Raw genomic sequence first — 19,247 nt, 5'->3', positions numbered from 1 at the left:
CTCCAATGTTTCTGTATAAAAATTTTGAAAATATACATAAATCAAAAGAATCGTATTCTGGATATCTGTGTATATATTTTGCTTTACATACTACCCCCCTAACTCCTGTTCCCAATTTATATCACTTCAGCCACAATGACTTTGCTGTTGCTCAAATACATCAGGCATCTTCCTGTATTAGGGACTCTACTTGCTGTTCTCTCTATTGGCAATACTTTTCCACAGGGGATCCACATGGCATGCTCTATTACTTCTTTTTGTTCCTTATTCTAATGTCATATTCTCAACATACCTTGCCTAGCCATACTATCTGAAATTGTAATGTCTCTTATTATTTAATATACTATAAATTTTATTTTCTTGTTTATTATCTCTCTTCCCATCTAGAATGTCAGTTCTGTGAAATCAGGGGGGTTTTATGTGTTTTTTCCACTGCTATATTCTCAGTGCCTAGCACAGCGCCTGGCATGTGATAGACATGCAAACTTTGTTTAATGATTGCATAATCTGGCTCCAAAGTCTATGTGTGCTTTCTTCATTAACTCTTGATGACTTCTAAGTGCAATATTTGTTTTCATTTCAGTTCATTTAACATTTTCCATGTACTTAATCTTTTTAAAAATTTTATTATTGTTCTTTTGACTTTTATGCAGGTTTGTTACATGAGTAAACTGTGTTGCTGAGGTCTGGTATATGAATGATCCCCTCACCCAGGTAGTACCAAATAGTTAGTTTTTTAACCCTTTACCCCTGCCCACCCTCCCACTTCCAGTAGTACCCAGTGTTTACTGTTCCCATCTTTATGTCCATGTGTACTCAATGTTTAGATCCCACTTATAAGTGAGAACGTGTGGTATTTGGTTTTCTGTTCCTGCATTAACTTGCTGAGGATAATGGCCTCCATCTGTATCCATGTTGCTGCAAAGGATATGATTTTGTTCTTTTTTACAGCCGCGTAGTATTCCATGGTGTATATGTACCACATTTTCTTTATCCATTCTACAATTTATGGACATCAGGATTAATTCCATGTCTTTGCTATTGTGAATAGCATGCACTTAATCTTGATACTTTATGTCACGTTTAAATAAACCTCTTAGAATCTTGGAAATAGAATATTCACTCCAGGTGAGCAAAATGAGACATTTAATGACTAGCCCACAATAGGTCAATCAACCTTGTAAGACAGTGATACCTCAGGTTTGTTCTTTAAAGCATGATAAAGAAGAGTAGATAGGAAAAAAAAGTCCCAGCCCTCAAAGAAAAATCCATTTCGCTCGGCCCCAATATTCCATCATGACCCTACTGAATAGGACCTCTTTAGCTTATACAATTCTCACATAAACAAAGAATAGAGGTTGAAATGCCTCAAACAAATCCCTTCTTTCTTAGTTCTAGTTTGCATCTGCATAAGATGACCATAGGTTTTGGGGAGAACATACTCAAGGCCACTGACATAGATCAGTGGTTCTGAAACTTTAGCATGCTGATTCTTAGGCCCTATCCCAGATGTTTTTATTCAATATGTCTGGTGTTGGGCCTAGGAATTTGCATTTCTAAGCAATTTCCAGGTTATACTGATACTGCTGGCCTGGGGACCATAATTGGAGAACCACTCTACTAAATTAACTGTACTTATTTCAGTCTATTTTTTATATCCCTATCCCTGACTGGTAAAACTGCTTACTTTCTACTTCCAGGCATAGTGATGAACCCTGAATTTGGTATCAATCCTAACCTAAGAGGAAGGTCCTTAAGGCAATCAACCTCAGTGGTCTGTCAAGTCCTGTTTGCTACTGGTTCCTTTGTCCTCAGTCCCCTATATTCCTAATGATTAATTACAACTATTGTTCCTAGTTTCTCAATGCCTGGCTCCTGGTCTCAGTTGCCCTGCCTCTCCACTTTCCACCCCAATGACTAGGTCCATGACACTTGCTTTCAGACTTCTCACATATCAAATGCCTGCCTTTTAACTTAAACCCAAGCAAGTCAGATGTTCTGACACCCAAACCACAGACCTAGCTTTAAATATTTATAATGCCCTAATTCCTGTCTTTTCCTTTCAAATGATTCTGTATGTATAGTCTCAACAATTTTTACTGTTGCCTTCTATTTAGTATTTATTTTCTTGTAGCCCAGTTCTGATTTCTAGATTTATATTTCCATAGGCCAATATCTAAACTGATGAGTCATACTCACCCACAGCTAGCCTTGCATTTACACTGAGATGCTCACACTGCCATATCTAATCTTGCCTATTCTATTTCAGGGTACAGTGGGAAGAGACTTGGAGCCGGACAGATCTGGGCTCAAAACTAAGTTCTGCCATTTATTAGTTATGCCATGTCGCTAAGTAACTTAGCTGCTAAGAACAAAACGGATGAGTTGTCTGAGAAGTCAGAGAGGTTTCATGTGTAAAATATCAAGAATGGAGGTTTAAAGTGTTCAATGAATGTTAATTTCCTTCTGTTCCTCCTGCTGCCTCTCCTGGATTATGCAGCTTCTTTAGGTGAACATGTTAGTGAAGAAAGCTAATATATTTCTCTGTAAAAATGTTTCCTTCAAATATCCACAATACCTGTTTTATTGGACATTCTATTCAATTGCAGAACCCTTTGAAAATCAATTCAAGGCCAGCAAAAGTAAAACTTAATTAAAGAAATGGTCATGGTATATGTGTTGGAAACTGGCAGAAGAGAAGGAAGAGATTTTGTTATTGACAATATAAGCCATATTTGCATTACTGCTTTTGGCAATGTGAGAAACATGCCTATGTTCTTTCTGTAGTGTATGTAGAAAACCCCAAACTGAAAAACGAAATTGAAAACCCCAAATTGTTGAAACACACAAAATATATCACACCAGAACATTCATTTAATCTACACAGAGCCATAATAATGGAATTCATAGTTTTAAAACTAGCCCTATATACTATGTCAAAATAATCATGGCTGAAGTATTTGTGTCCCTTTTTATGGAAAATCTAAAGAAACTTCAAGTCCAAGTCTCCCTCTAGGATTCACAAATTTAGGTATTTTGAGAAGCAATCACATCCAGGGAGGAAAAAAAACTGAACAGTCCCATATTTATCTCCATCCTCTAGGAAACATACTTCTTGCTATGAAAAAAAAAGTCTGAGCTGGAAAAAGTCATGATGATTTAATTTTCTTTCAGGGAATAGAGAGGAAGACAAAGCCTTCTCTGTGGGAACAAGAGGCCTTCTATTTTAGCCTAAGTCTACTAACATGTGTCTTAGAAGCTATTCATTTTAAACTGCAAAAAAAAAAAGAATATTAAAATAGGCTATGAATTTGATTGTACATTCTAACCACAATGTCATATATCTAAAATGGCAGATCAACAAAGTAAGTTTATTTCCTTATCCTAATTTCTCTTCTGGACTTAAGGCTAAGAATTACCATAAGGACCAACTTTGCCCTCAAATAAATAATATTATCTATATTCCCTTGAATGACGGCTTCAAATAACAATTTGATTAACTTTTTATTTTGTAATAATATTAGATTTCAAGAGGAGTTGCAAAGATAGTACAGAAAGTTCTAATATACCATTCACCCAGCTTCCACTGATGTTTCTTTTTTTTTTTTTTTTTTTTTTTTTTGAGACAGGATCTAGCTCTGTTGCCCAGGCTGGAGTGCAGTGGTGCCATCATGGCTCACTAAAGCCTTGACCTGCTGGGCTCAACTGATCCTCCTACTTCAGCCTCCCAAGTAGCTGGGACTACTTGCATGTGCCACCAAGTAGCTGGGACTACAAGCATGCTTGACTAATTTGTAATCTTTTGTAGAGATAGGGTCTCCTTATGTTGCCCAGGCTAGTCTCAAACTCATGGGCTCAAGCGATCCTCCCGCCTTGGCCTCCCAAAGTGCTGGGATAACAGGTGTGAGGTACCAAGAGGCTCGGCCTGTTTAACTTCGTATGTAACCAGGACATATTTATCAAAAAGGAGATATTAACGATGGCACAATACTATTAACTACTCAGATCTCCCTAATTTTTCCACAGTTATCCATTTTTTTGGATCCAGAATCTAATCTAGGATATTGTCTTGCATTTACTTATCATGTCTCCATAGCCTCTTCCAATCTGATAGCTTCTCAGTCTTTTGTTGTCTCTTATGACCTTGAAGCTTTTAAGGGAACTTGTCAAGTTATTTGTGAAATTTCCCTCAATTTGGGTGTGTCTGATCTCTTGTCACAATTAGAATGAGGTTATGAATTTTGAGGAAGACTGTCACAGAGGTAATGTATCTTTCTCATCTCATCACACTAGGGATATATACTATTCATGACATATTGCTAATGATGTTATCTTGATCACACAGAAGATAATTTTTAATGCTAGGAATCTGTTTGTATGATAGCTAAACTTAAAGGATGGCTATCAGGCTTACTGAAAATAAGCATTGGTTCAGCCAACCAATTAACAAACACTAGGACCTACTGAAGGCAGGATAGTCAGACAGATGTTAATTTGAGCCAGTTTCTGCCACTTATTAGTTGTCTGTTTTGGGGCAAATTAAGTCTCAGTTTCTTCATCTGTAAAACAGAATATACCACCTTCAATTAATTGTTATTTTATCCTTACAAGACAGTAAATATAAAGCACTTACCCTGGCACATAGTAAACAGTCAGTAAATGTTAGTGTTGTTCATTCTGGAGTTGATAGTGGTAGTAATAATGTCAGGAGCATTTGCCAAGTTGTGTGGCATTTTTGTCTCAGAAGGAAGTCAAACTACAGACAGGAAAACACTACATGTTTGTAAGACTTTAAAACATATTAGGTATAGTAAAATGCCCTATAAGAGAGATGTTTTATAAAGATTAAATTTGTAGTTTCTTTCTTCTTTAGCAAGAGGAGTGTGCAACTGCTTTGCCATTTGGGCAGAGGTAGGAAAATAACCTTGAAGCAGATCCTCCTGACTGTGAAAAATCATTTAAGTTGTGTTTCCTTTAGTTACATAAGTATAGCGTGAACAGGCCCTACTGTCCTGAGAGAAGGGTTTAACAAGACTCTGTATATTTTGAGTGATTAAAGAAACGCGCTTAAGCCCTGGGAAGCGAAGGAGGTTTGAGGTTTGTTAGTGAAAATATTCTACAAAATGTCCTCAAAAAGTACTCTTGGGACTGGCTTACACAATGAGATGTGGCTGCACATATAAACTGAAGGAGTTGATTGTTAAGATCTAGAACCTGGGAGACCCAATTTAGAGCATTCTTGAAAGAATGTGGCATTAAGGGAGTGGGTTCATCCTCCCTTAAAGAATCATTGCTGCCTCTGCAAGGATCTGGACCAGTTAAAGCATCATCACAGTTGTGAGCAAGCATCATCCATCCATTAGGTTGTTCAGGGACCAGGCTTCACCCCAGCAATTCCATGTAGCAGTGAGAAACAGTAGAATTAGTGAACTGTTCAGAATCACATTCCTTTCATACCTAGCATCACAGAAGGACAGACCCCTAGAGTTATTGGACAATTAGTTACCTGTTGGATAATGTGTTGCCTCAAGAGGAGAGAGTACTTGACTTTATGCTATTTAGGCATATGAGGGCCAGAGTAATTAATTGGAAAAATAAAAGAAGTAAAGTTTGTCAATTATATAAGCTTTCAACTTTCCAATATCTATTATGTTTGCTACCCTCAAAGGCCTCCTTATAAAGATTAACAGTTTTAAAAACTCTTAAAAGGTAAAGGGCCTTTGGGTTTCTTTTCAGTAATGCAGAAAGAATATGGGTATGGGGACACGGCTTGACACTCAGCAGCAAGGCTTATGCAGGAATAAAAATCCCATGGGATACAGTGGGTGGTAGCAACTGCTGGAGCATAGGAAAGCAGATTCAATTTCTGCAGCCGGCAACAAAAGAAGAAAGGTAAGCACAGGGAGAGGGTGTGGGCCTGAGAAGGAACCTTGTGCCTAAGCATTTCCATAAGTTCAACTTAGAAATACAGACTACCTTTAGATTTGTATGTATTAATGCAAAAATCACAAAATTTCCACAGAATTATGCACTGAAACATGGCTGTCATGGCATATCACCCTTCTGATTACTCTCCATATTTTCAATATTCTACCCATTCTCACTAATATTACCCTAAAATATTAGCCTAATTTTGGCTCTTGTTAGTTTTCACTCTGCCTCTAATCTCTCCCTACTTACATCTTACTCATTCTCCTACTGCTACAATCCAGTGTTGATCTTTCTCCTGCTTAAAAACTGCTTTGTGAATAAAACCCAAATCATCTGTCTGGCCCTAAAGGCTCCCTGTGACCTGACCCCAACAGGACTTACTAGACTCATCTCCTGCCCCCACTCCTCTTCCACTTGACATCTTCAGTAAGCCCATCTCTGAGACTTTAATCTTGCTGTTTCCTGTCCGTAAAGTCCTTTCTCATCTTTTTTCACTTCTGTATGTCTAAATTCTTTCCTTCCTTCAAAGTTGGGATCAAAAGCTACCTCCTCAATGAATTCAGCTCTGAGTTTTCCAGCTATAAGTGATGTCTCCCAGCTTCTTAATCCCCTTAACATTTTATCTTTATACTGTATTTTGTGATGTGGGTCAATTTTTACTTTGTATTGTAACTATTTACATATATTTAATAGTGTCCTTACTAGACCACAAGCTCCTTTTGAATGAGACCTATTATCTTATTTATCTTTTATCTCTCACAAGGCTTATTAAATTGCCTGCAGATAAATGCAGTATTTGGTATAAGGTATTTATTTTATTCAACAGAAACCATAATACCAAATACTGCATTTATACAAACTTAATTATTTAAACTATTAGCATATATTCAACTACAGATTTAGAGGGGAGCTTCTCAGAAAAATGAAATAAATGATCTAACACTATAAAGAACAAAATTAATAAGATATTTCTTTAAAAAATTATAAACTGGCCTAAAACTAGCTTAATAAAATGAAATAAGTAAAGGAGTCTGCAACATGGCTTAGGGACAGTAACATGTTTAATTAACGGCAATATCAACAAACTGTGACATGTTAATGCTCACAAAGGTCACCGAGACCTGGAAAGAAGTTTTTTTTTGCTTTTTTTTTTATTCATTTAACTACAGCTGATATCCAGTTAACAATTAGACTAGGAGGGCAGATTATGCCCTGTATTGAATGGAGACTTTAAGACAAAAGTCCACTGAAAAAAACATAGAGCTTTCCAGACTGTATTAGATATGTATTATTTATACCCAAATCCCAACATACTCAGTGCCTTTTTCTGAACAAGCTCTTCTCTATTTATTAACATTCAAACTTAATTTGTTTTTCCATGAACTTAACATGCTTGATATCTTCTAAGACATAAGCCATTTGGTCCTGTACAAGCATTTATTGAATCAAATGAATCACAATAAAATCAAGGCTAAGCGCAGTTACCTACTTTTGATCAAGATGGCTACCTTTAAAAAGTCGACTTTCAAGGAAAAAAATATTCAAGTGTACCAAAAAGGTAATTTAAACTAGAGATTGGTATAACTGCAGGAATAATTGGGGTACAGAGTAAAGTCATCTTAAAATAAAAAAAGAATGAAGTATTGTTCTGCTTTTCTACAAAATAGCGTAAGAATATGCTAGATTAGATTTTCAGTTTGACACACAAAGAATATGCAAATGTTTACTTTCAAGTGTCTACCCAGACATCTCTACCTGAATGTCCCACAGTCACTTCAAAATCAACATTTTTGAAACCTAACATCATCATCTTCCTCTAACTTGCTTATCTATCTGTACTCTTTAGTTAGTTATTAATAATAGAATAGCTCTTCACTTATGTGCTCAAGCCAGAAACATGGGAGTCATCTCTCTCTTTCTCTCTCTTGCTTTCTCTCTCTCTCCATAGACAAGCAACCATTTAGTACTGTATATTTTATTTTCCAAATATCTCTTAAATTCTCTCCTTTCCAGCACCATTGTCAATGCCAATATTAATATCTTAAGTCAGGCCTTTAAGTTCTCTTGCTTAGATTGTTACAACAGTTTTCTCAATCTGGTTTCCTTGCCTGAGCCCACTCTCTCGAACCACCAGACTTCTGGCAGAGTTATTTTTCCAAAAAACAAATCTGATGTCACCTCTTGTTAAATATTCTTCAATGGATAAATGTATTTACAAGGCACATCAGGGCCTTCATGGCTTGGCCCCGTTTAGTCTTCATTCATTCATTCATTCATTCATTCATTCTGTTCATTCATCAAGTATGTATTGAGTATCTAGTATGTGCCAGTCACTGTTGTAGGTGTTAGAGATATAACAGTAGACAAATAGACAAAAATGTCATCCTGTCATTGCCTACTCCCTTTCAACCCTTCTTCCCCACTACTACCAAGCTTTGTCTTCAAGAAATAGTGAACCACTTGCAATCAGTGAAGATGTCTTTTTCTTTTATACAAATTTCTACTCTCTTCAATATCAATCCAAATGCAACTGCCTCTCTTAAGACCTCCCTGACTTGCAAGTCTATCTCTGCAAGTCCACTAGCCAGTAAGTTCCTTGAGAACAGAGATAACATCTTTTGACCTATAGTTGGCAAATGCAATGTCTTTTTAAAAATAAAACATGAATGAAATGACTTTTTTCTAAATTGTTGATTGTTTCTAGTGATCAAATAACCTTTGTCTTAATCTTCCAGAATTATAGGCAAAGTAGTAAATAAGAGTTTGCAAAAGCAGCTGTTACTGTCTCATATTACACAAGAGATGATCTTCAGAGCCCTACACAAATGTAAGCCTCCAAGGTGTTTTGTCATCTTTCCATTTGAAATTTATTTTGGCATCAGTTTACCTCATAAGTTTGCCTTCTAACCTGGGGCACATTCCCATAATTAAAATGCAAAAGAGTAAAGACAGTTGTCCCTGAGCATGGGATGGGGGGTTGGTTCCAGGACCTTCCCACCATACCAAAATCTTCAGATGCTCAAGTCCCTTCCATAAAATGGCACAGTATTTGTATATGCACATCCTCCCAGATACTTCAAGGTTACTTATAATACCTAATACAATGTAAAAGCAATGTAAATAATTATTGTTTTATATTGTTTTCTTAAATTTTCATTTTTTATTGTTGTACTGTTATTTTTAATCGTTTTTTAAAAAAATACTTTCAACCTGCATTGCTTGAATCTGCAGATGCGGAACTCACAGATAAGGAAAGCTGACTGTAAATTTTAAGATACACTATAGAGCTAGTCCTCAAATAATGTAGTTCCAGTACAACATTGTTGAAGAAAAATGATTCCTAGTGGAAGCTACTATCTGTGTGGGGTTTGCATGTTCTCCCCATGTCGGTCTAGGTTTTCTCTGGGTACTCTGGTTTCCTCTCACATCCCAAAGATGTGCATATCAGGCTCACTGGCAGGTCAAAATCATCCTAGGATTACTGAGTGTGGCGGGGTGTGTGAATGCACTTTATGACAGAATGGTGTCCTGTCCAGGGGTGGTTCTGCCTTCAGCTGCTGGGACAGACTCCAGTCACCCATGACCCTAAACTAGAATAACTAGGTAAATAATTTTCTTAGTTGTTATTAAATTTTCTTACATATATATATAGCTCACATTCATTTCAATGTTTGTTATTAGAAGTGTCTTTGGTCTTTTTTTTAGTAGTTTAGTGATGTTTCTGTGACCAGAAACATGCCGTATGCACTTAAACTCTTGTTTATATCTATTAGCCTATGGTAAAATTGGTTTCGTTGTACCTTGTTTTGCTTAAAGTTGCAGTTTCCAAGAACCTATGATGATGAGGAGGACTTACTGTGGAGCAGCAATGACAGATTTTATGGAAAAGGATATTAGACCAATACAGAATTACTTCGTTATCTAAGACAGTCTAAAATGATGCACCTTGTACGCTAACCTACTGTGAATATATTAAAAAATCTCAAATTAGGCCAGGCACGGTGGCTCACGCCTGTAATTCCAGCCCTTTGGGAGGCCGAGGTCAGGAATTCAAGACCAGCCTGGCCAAGATGGTGAAATTCTGTCTCTACTAAAAATACAAAAATATATTAGCCGGGCATGGTGGCGGGCGCCTATAATCCCAGTTACTCGGAAGGCTGAGGCAGAGAATTGCTTGAACCTGGGAGGCAGAGGTTGTAGTGGCAAAAAAGTCTCAAATCAATATGTAATTGTTTACATATAAAGTCATTCCTGATAACATTTTAAGAGCTATATTGAGATTCACACTTTCACTAAGCATATTGTTTTTTGAGATAAAATGCTACCGGATTTCTCTATTCATTTATTAAGTACATGTCAAAATATAAATCAGGAAAAACATTTGAAATGTGTTCCAAAAGCAAAACTGAAAGGTTCAGATATTGTAGACCAGTTCCTTCCAATTAAACAGGTTGGAACACCAATGGTGATGTGAGGGGGTGGACATCTGTCAGTACAAAAAGAACTTTGTGTTTGCACACAAAGACATTGCTCAACCCACATCTGACTCCTGCAGCCAAAATCTACCCTCACTGGGGCGACTCCCACTAAAATATATGGGCATAAAGAATAGGGAAATGAATTTTTTAAAAGCGAATTGTTAGTTCCACAGACTTCAAATAGATGAGGGAATCAGGATAGAATTGAATCCACTTTTCTACTCTTATTTTTAAAAGAGAACAGAGAGGTCACAACAGAAGAGAATTTGGTGTTAGGATATCAGATTTCTCATGTTATTGTATAATCTTAGGAAATTCACTGGAATTTTCATGTTTTTTTTTTCTCCTGATAGGTCTTCTCATCTCTCTGCCTCTCTAAATCATAACTTGTAAGACACCCTTTCCTATTTTCCTGTAATAGGAAAAGCCGTTCCTATTATACTTCAATTTACTTACTCCTGTTCTTTTTCTACTCTAAACTACTATACTTACAAATTAAGCATATATTCATAAACTATTTTGTATTGTATGTGTTTCATAGTTTTGCACAGATTAGATTATAAATTCCTTGACAAGAGCAAAAGCAATGTTCCAAAGTGCCTAACAAAAAGGAAGGGCAATACAATAGATATTGCAATTGATATTTGTTCATCAAAGGGCTAGTCCTTTCATGTTCTAATTTCTACTAAGCCAAAACTAGGATTAGTCCTTACAAAGAAGAGTTATTATTTACGTAACATGTTATTATTTACAAAGAGTTATTATTTACAAAGAGTTATTATTTACGTAACATGAGCTACATCACACCAGGGTCAGTGTCTGATTACCAAAAGACAATTAGAAGAAATTTCTAGAAAATATCAAGAAGTCTGCACCATAGCATCAAATTTCTTACAATACTCACTCTCTTTGCTCAATATCTGAGATTTTAAGAAAGGCTGTACCAGCATAGCGGATATGGATATACTCTAGATCCAGACCGCAAATGTATTAATTCCAACTCTTTTACTTACTGGCTGTTATGCAGCAAATTAGGCAAATTACCTAATTTGCCTTTTTTTTCCTGTACAAATGAGAATAGTAATAATAGTGCCTACATTATATGGTTGCTATGAGAATTACATAAATTAATAACTGCAAAGGGCTTAGGATAATGCCTAGCAAGTATTCAGTTTAAGCTATTATTATTCTAAAATATATAACATTCCATTTTAAAAGGTATAATAGGTTTTTAAATAAAAATTGAAGAAAATAAGAGAATTTTTTCTGTTATAATGAACAATTTCTTCTCTAGCATACCAACAAAAAACAAATACCCCAGTATCTTCTCATACTCAAGGGCAGTTGATTTAATCCTCCTTTTTGGTATAACACTAATTCTATTCCTCACTTTAAAAAAACAAGCAAAAATAAATAAATAAATAAATAAATAAACAAACAAACAAACAAACAGGTCAGGCATGGTGGCTCCTGCCTGTAATCCCAGAACTTTGGGAGGCCAAGGCAAGTGGATCACTTGAGCCCAGGAGTTGAAGACCAACCTGGGCAACATGGTAAAACCCTGTCTCTACAAAAAATACAAAAATTAGGCAGGCGTGGTGGTACATGCCATTGGGTCCCAGCTACTTGGGAGGCTGAGGTGGGAGGATCCATTGAGTCCAGGAGGTTGAGGCTGCAGTGCGCTATGATTGAGCCACATTGCACTCCAGCCTGGGTGACAGAGTGAGATCTTGTCTAAAAAAAAAAAAAAAAACAGAAACAAAAACCAAAAAGAGATTCAACTACTAGAGAGTTATTGAGCTGAATCTATGTGCCAGTCTAAGTAGACACACACACACACACACATATGCGCACAATTTAGTTTTCTTCTTTTAAACTTTTTTAATTTTTAATTTTTATGGATATATAATAGTCATATATATTTGTAGAGGACATGTGGTTTTTATATAAGCATGCCATGGGTTGATTTGTGTTGGAAACATTCCAAATCTACTCTTTTAGCTTTCTGAAATATACAAAATACATTGTTAACTATAGTCACCTTATTGTGTTACCGAGCACTAGATCTTTATTCTCCTATCTAACTGTATTTTTGTACTAATTATCAGAAAAATCCTTCATGTTAGATATATTACAGATAAAAGCACTGAGGTTCAGAGAGGTCAAACAGCCATTTTAATCAACATCACACAGTAAGCCAGTGGCTGAACCAAGAATAGAAACCAAGTTTACCAATTTCAAATTCCACTCCTTTCTATTACACATCATCACACTATTGTCCACAATTTCCTTTCTCCATTTACCCACTCACATATAATTTCTAGCAGAGCAGAACAAAGCTGTTTCCTCATAGTTCATTCATTCATATCTTCTTGCAAAGTACATAGTCCCACAACTTTCCATTTCTGTTCTAGTTTCATGTCAATTTAACTTCCCACTAAGAAATTCAGTGCTTAGGACTATGTGGATTTAGACCTCCTAAGCCTCCTTGTAAAGACTTCCTTTAAATACAGGCTTTTAAACTACTTTTGTGATATACTACTTGTTCTGACAAATTGCCTGACATTCTGAAATAATATTTTATTTGTTTTATTTTATTTTTTTGATACAGCCCAGACTAGAGTGCAATAGTACTATCTCAACTCACTGCAACTTCTACCTCCCAGGTTCAGGCAATTCTCCCACCTCAGCCTCCCAAGCAGCTGGGATTACAAGCGCATGCTACCATACCCAGCTAATTTTTGTACTTTTAGTAGATACATGGTTTCACCATGTTGGCTAGGCTGGTCTTAAACGCCTGACCTCAGGTGATCCACCCACCTCGGCTTCCCAAAGTGCCGGGATTACAGGCGTGGGCCACCGTGCCTGGCCTTTATTTTTTAATAATATTTTTTAAAACTAAAAAAATTACTCCGTTGTGACCAACAGAAGTATAAATTTATCTCGGAAGTTTGATATGCCAAAGACAAACAAGAAATAGGGCAAGTAAAGAAACAAAGACTGGAAGGCGCATGGAGGAAAACTTACTGGAAGTAAGTTTCAAGAAACTGAGAAGCCTAAGTATTGTTAGGCTTATCTATAGATACTGCAGTCATCTAAAACTATGGCAAGTGTAGTGTCAGAGATAACAGTGAGCCAAGTGTAAGAAATAAAGCCTGGTGCCCAGGAGTAGAAACAGCAACAAGGAGGTGTGACAGCATAGTCAGCTGCCATGAGCTTCAAAGGAGTTTTTAGGAAGGAGGCTGGGAAGAGCACTCTGAGAGCAGCAATGAAGAGCAAGAGAGAGATCTATTGCAACTCCAGGTCCAGAAGTAAGAGTGTGAGACAGAAAACAGTCATTACTTGCATGGGCTGCAGGGGAAGCAAGGTCTTTCCAGATTTCACTTAGAAGAAGATGATACAGGATTTGAGAAATCAATACACTTTGATGCTATGAGGATAATATAAAATCATGTGTTACCTCATTAAAAAAGAAACCTACTAAGGATAACAGAAGCTATCAGGTAGGTACACACAGAAAATAGTCCATATAGAATGGAAAAATAATATAGTCAGGTGCCACATAATGACATTTCTGTCAATGATGTATAGAATATATCATGATGGTCCCTTAAGATTATAATGAAGCTGAAAAATTCCCATCACCTAGTGAGATCATAGCTGTGGTAACACAGTGCAACATATTATTCATGTGTTCATGGTGATGTTGGTGTAAACAAACCTACTGCACTGCCAATCATATAAAAGTATAGCATGTACAATTATACATAGTACATAATAATAATGAAAATAAATGACTGTTACTGGTTTATGTATTTACTATACTACAGTTTTTATTGTTATGTTAGAGTGTACATCTGCGTATTTGTTAAACTAAAATTTTTTAACTAAAACAGCCTCAGGCAGTTTCTTCAGGAGGTATCCCAAAAGAAGGCACCATTATCATAGATGACAGCTCCATGCATGTTATTCCCCCTGAAGACCTTCTAGTGGGATGAGATGTGGAGGTGGAAGACAGTACTTACTATTGGTCCTGACTTTGTGTAGGCCTAGGCTGATGTGTATGTTTTTAACACAAAAGTTTAATAAGTAAAAAATAAAATTTTTAAATAGAAAAAAGCTTATAGAACAAGGATATAAAAGAGAAAATATTTTTGTACAACTGTACAGTGGGCTTATGTTTAAGCTAAGTGTTATCAGAAAGAGTCAAAAAGTTTTAAAAATCAGAGATTATAATGTTAAAAAGCTACAGTAAGCTAAGATTAATTTATTATTGAAGAAAACTTTTTAAAAATAAATTTAGTGTAGCCTAAGTGTGCAGACTTTATAAATTCTACAGTAGTGTACAATAATATCCTAGGCCTTCACTTTCACTCATGACTCAATCACTGACTCACCCACACCAACTATCAGTCCTGCAAACTCCATTCATAGTAAGTACCCTAGACAGGCATGCCGTTTTTATCTTTTATATGTTTAGATACAAAAATATTTACCACTGTACTAAAATTGCCTGCAGTATTCAGTTCAGAAACATGCTGTACAGGTTTGTAGCCTAGGAGCAACAGGCCATACCATATAGTCTAGGTATACAGCAGGCTATACCATCTAGGTTTGTGTAAGTACATTCTATGATGCTGTGTGACAATGAAATTGCCTAATAACACATTTCTCACAACATATCTCCACCATTAAGTAAGGTAGTAATAATATTATTGTTCTCTTCCACCTCTTGCATGGATCGTCCATCACTGAATATCAGATATTCTACATGAGATACTAACAAAAAACCTATTTATCAATTTTAAGTGAAAAAAATTACAGTTCATTTCATGTCAACCCCAAACAACTAACCAAGTTCCTAAAGTGTAACTAAAACACAGTAAAGCATCTATACAAAAGTAACAAATTCCTATGTTAGGATATAAAATGCTGAAAACATCACTTCCTGAGCAAAAACCATTCCTAAGGTTAACAGTGGCTACAAGTAGTAACATGCTACATATCCTCTTTGTTGATATTTGGTGCACCTTTCAAATTGTTGACATGTAATGCTGACAGTCTACCTATTTGGAATTTAACACAGACTTCTCACATATTATTTTGTTTAAAATGCAGTATTTGGCTTTATTTCTGGGACACAAATGTAAATATGTCCCATCTTTTTTTATAATCATCAGCCAAAACACACTGAATTGAGAGGTAATTAATTCTAGGACATTTGGGTGTTAAATATCAACAGGCTTTCTACTAGGAAAAACACGAACTTTGAAGTCATTCTGTGGACTCTGCTTACGTATTACATTTGTTTAAATGGGTTGAATGGCAGCTTTAGTGTATAAACTTAGTCAAGTTAACTTTAAACATCAAAATTCTCAGTCAAAATGGGAAAATAATAATGTTCTCAAGGGAGTTTTTGTAAAGATTAAATGAGATGGCCAGGTGTGGTGGCTCACACCTGTAATCCCAGCACTTCGAGAGGCCGAGGCGAGTGGATCATGAGGTCAGGAGATCCAGACCATCCTGGCTAACACAGTGAAACCCCGTCTCAACTAAAAATACAAAAACATTAGCCAGGCGTGGTGGCAGGTGCCTGTAGTCTCAGCTACTTGCGAGCCTGAGGCAGGAGAATGGCATGAACCCAGGAGGCAGAGCTTGCAGTGAGCCAAGATCGTGCCACTGTACTCCAGCCTGGGAGACAGAGTGAGATGTCGTCTCAAAAAAAAAAAAAGATTAAATGAGATAATGCACATCAAGTAGTTAGTAGAGTGTCCTAGCATATAGCATATGCTCAATAAATGGTTCCCATAATTACTTGTATTATCTGTCTAGCAATTGCAGCTTAAAAGATTTATGCATGCATTATCTTGCTTGATTCTTAAGACAAACAACTTTATGCAGGACAGAGACAGGACATGGATTATTATCTCCACTTCACAAATAAAAAGACAAACACTGAAAAGAATTCAGCCAGGCATGATGGCTCATGCCTGTAACCCCAGCTCTTTGGGAGGCCAAGGCAGGAGGATCACTTGAGTCCAGGAGTTCAAGACCAGCCTGGGTACACAGTGAGACTCTGTCTCAAAATAAAATAAAATAATAAATAAAATAAAGGTTAAAGTGAACTGCCTAAAGTTACATGATTACCTAGAAATACCCACCATGATTGGATATAAACCACCATATAAACCAGGGGTTGGTAAACTTTTTACAAAAAGGCCAAATAGTAAATACTTTAGGTTTATAGCCCATACAGTCTCTATCACAACCAGTCAATGCTGCCACTATAGCACAAAAGCAGCCATAGACAATACATAAATAAATGTGTGGAACTATGTTCCAATAAAACCTTACTTACAAAAGCAGGCAGTGGGTTGGATTAGGTTCATAGGCCATAGTGTGCAGACCCCTGCCCTAGGCCTTTAGATTACTAGTCTAGTGTACTTTTCCATTACTTTATGGTTGCCACCTATTTTCAGGATAGAGTTTCAGAATAAAACTTAGTAGCATTAACTGTCACAGAAAAGATAAATCAGGAATAATTTGCAGAAGAACTATGAATACAGTAAGACAGTACATAAATATTAGTACTATTGTTTTTTCCTCTTTTACAGCTTCTATTATAAAACTCTCTCTTAATCCTTCCTTTATTTCCTTCTCTTCTAATAAAGCTTTGGGCCTAGAAGTGAACACTTTTCTATTTCTCCAAAAGTACTCAAAGCAAATATGTTTGCAGAATATTATTCCAAAGAAAGTAGTGGACATTCCATGAGACACCAGAATGAACAAACTTACATTATCTCATCTTTTAAAATGGTAAGCAATGCGAAACTTCTGAATCTAACTTGCATGAGCATGTTTTGGGGAGAGTGGAGGGAATAGCGTTAAGCTACTACTCTATTCTCAATCTCAAAGAACAGAGTGATTATCAGTTTTCTAACTATATAATCTATATGCTGTGGTATGCTACAGTGGTAAAGACACTAGACTTGGAATTGGAAGACCTAATATGGAATTCTTTCTCTGGCACTTACTATCTTTGTGATCTCGTAACCTACATATAAGGAGTTGCTGTGAAAATTAAGACAAATAACTATTTTAAAATACCAAGCATCAGAAGCATTGATTATTGCTGCATTTCAAATTATAAACTTCTTTTCTTTTTTTTTTTTTGAGACGGAGTCTCGCTTTGTGGCCCAGGCTGGAGTGCAGTGGCCGGATCTCAGCTCACTGCAAGCTCTGCCTCCTGGCTTTATGCCATTCTCCTGCCTCAGCGTCCCGAGTAGCTATGACTACAGGCGCCCGCCACCTCGCCCGGCTAGTTTTTTGTATTTTTTAGTAGAGATGGGGTTTCACCGTGTTAGCCAGGATGGTCTCGATCTCCTGACCTCGTGATCTGCCCGTCTCGGCCTCCCAAAGTGCTGGGATTACAGGCTTGAGCCACCGCGCCCAGCCTATAAACTTCTTAATGAAGTTCTCTTCTACCTTTTTTTTTTTTTGAGACAGAGTCTCCTCTGTCGCCAGGCTGGAGTGCAGCAGCGTGATCTCGGCTCACTGCAACCTCCACCTCCCGGGTTCAAGCAATTCTCCTGCCTCAGCCTCCTGAGTAGCTGGGACTACAGGCATGCGCCACCACGCCCAGCTAATTTTTTTGTATTTTTAGTAGACACTAGGTTTCACCATGTTGGCCAGGATGGTCTTGATCTCTTGATCTCGTGATCCACCAGCCTTGGCCTCCCAAAGTGCTGGGATTACAGGTGTGAGCTACCACGCCCAGCCTCTTCTACATTTTTAATAAGCTACCATATGATACAATATTCCATAACAGTACAATATCATTTATAAAGCATCCAAAATATTTATTGCTAAAGTATAAAGCACTTCTTTGTCAAGGAGCTAAAAGTTCTTAAAACATGTTCTCTCATTTCAGCCCATAATATTCCTTTGAAATTAAAACAAACCAGAATTTATTGAGTGACATGTGTTAGGCAGTTTATATATATCAACTCATTTAATCTTCACAACAACCTTGAGAAGAAACAAGCTCAGTTCCTTGCCCAAGGAACCCAGTTCCTAAGTAGCAGCAGATCTTGGGTTACACCCCAGGTTACACTGAGTATAAGCTGTCATTATTTTTTTCATTGTTTAATACTGTCTCTTCAGTTTTTTGACTTGGGGGTCCACAAAAAGTCAAGTGCCTCATATAAGGTCAAAGAATAATTACTTTCAGTGTGGTATAAGGCAAACGTTTAGATAACAGTACATTATTCCACTAGATTAAATCACCTCCAAATAACATACTATTTTAAAGATAATTCCTGCTTAATCTACTTTTGGTTTCAAAAATATACTGGTAAATAGAGTAAAACCAGTCTACTTACCACTAGTTAAATAAATTAGGGTATTCCCAAGTTAAGCTTTAGTTGTCCAAAGAAACAAATGTAGAATTTTGATTAGAGAGAAAAATAAACCAAAGAACAAATTTCCTCAAACTCCAATGGTATATTAATAAACATAAGAACATTTCTAAACCTCCTAACAGGTTTCATGCCTGGAAGCCCTTCCAGAAAGCAGATTTCTTCTTCAATAATTTTTTTCCCATGAAATTTACAGAAATTATCCCAGAGAAAAATTGGCAACTCTACTGCTTTTGAAGAATTAAATCAGTAAATTAGAAGTTTTTAAATCCTGACATTAAATATAACATATAAAGTAAGGGAATAAAAGTATATAAAATATTTTGTAAATCTATGACCCTCATCCCCCTTTGTTTAAACCAGTATGGTCCTTAAGAGTAGGACCCTTTTTTTTCCCTTGCTAAAATAAAATAAACTTCAG

At 36.6% G+C, this 19,247-nt stretch overlaps 1 protein-coding gene across 1 annotated transcript in view; it reads right to left on the bottom strand.

Moving 5' to 3' along the window:
• MEGF9 (multiple EGF-like-domains 9) overlaps positions 1-19,247 on the bottom strand; it is a 116,045-nt gene that overhangs the window by 35,064 nt on the left and 61,734 nt on the right. The gene's annotated exons all lie outside the window — the stretch shown is intronic.

The sequence above is a fragment of the Mandrillus leucophaeus genome, unplaced genomic scaffold (genome assembly GCF_000951045.1).
Source record: "Mandrillus leucophaeus isolate KB7577 unplaced genomic scaffold, Mleu.le_1.0 Scaffold354, whole genome shotgun sequence".
Taxonomy (NCBI): Eukaryota; Metazoa; Chordata; class Mammalia; order Primates; family Cercopithecidae; genus Mandrillus; species Mandrillus leucophaeus.
This window is presented reverse-complemented; position numbering and strand designations above follow the sequence as displayed.